This window comes from Ceratosolen solmsi, unplaced genomic scaffold, assembly GCF_000503995.2.
Source record: "Ceratosolen solmsi marchali unplaced genomic scaffold, CerSol_1.0 scaffold61, whole genome shotgun sequence".
Classification (NCBI taxonomy): domain Eukaryota; kingdom Metazoa; phylum Arthropoda; class Insecta; order Hymenoptera; family Agaonidae; genus Ceratosolen; species Ceratosolen solmsi.
The window spans coordinates 1813852-1814462 of NW_011948435.1; the positions used below are offsets into that span (position 1 = coordinate 1813852).

A 611-nucleotide genomic window follows, 5' to 3' on the forward strand; every position below is an offset into this window, starting at 1 on the left:
TTCAGAGGTGAAAAGTCTCATTCGAACAAGGACATCGTCGTCTCGAGCCATTAGTCTCCCTCCACCAAACAACGATTATATATTAATCAATATTATAACTTACGTATCGTCAATATCGCGCAGCTTTTTTTTTTTTTTTTTTTTTTTTTTTTTTTTTTATAAACCAACGAATAATCAATTAAGCGACAGCCAGTGAACGCCCTTAATCGATAAAAATGATTGCCAAGTGTCACTAAAACAGTACAATTGCCAAAGTGTGCATCCTACGGTGGACGCACACGCAGTACGCACGATCCTTTAGAACAATGTTCGAGGCGTAAGACGTAACTCACCTCCTGGTGGCCGAGCGGGCGGAAAAATCGGGCCCGAGAGCGACGCCTCGGCACCTATATACCCCGATGGGCCTCGTTAGAATTCAGGTGCAGGGACCGGGTCGCGATTGGCTGGTTCGACGACCTGCGCCTCTTACCCCTCCCCCTCCCCCTCCCCCGACCCTCCGCCGTCGCCCCGACACCGTAACCGCCGTTCACTCTTTCTGTCTCTCGCTCCTATCCCTTCTCGCCTCCTGCCGCTGAGCCCCGCCGGGAGCCGTAGCGCGCGCTCGAAAATCA

General features: G+C 51.2%; 1 protein-coding gene across 1 annotated transcript in view; it reads right to left on the minus strand.

Moving 5' to 3' along the window:
* Positions 1-399, minus strand: part of LOC105364937 (endochitinase) — a 16027-nt gene extending 15628 nt beyond the window's left edge. The window contains exon 1 of the mRNA XM_011502976.1: positions 333-399. The gene's annotated coding sequence lies outside the window, so the exon portion shown is untranslated. The remainder of the gene's footprint in view (positions 1-332) is intronic.
* Positions 400-611: the final 212 nt, after the last annotated feature.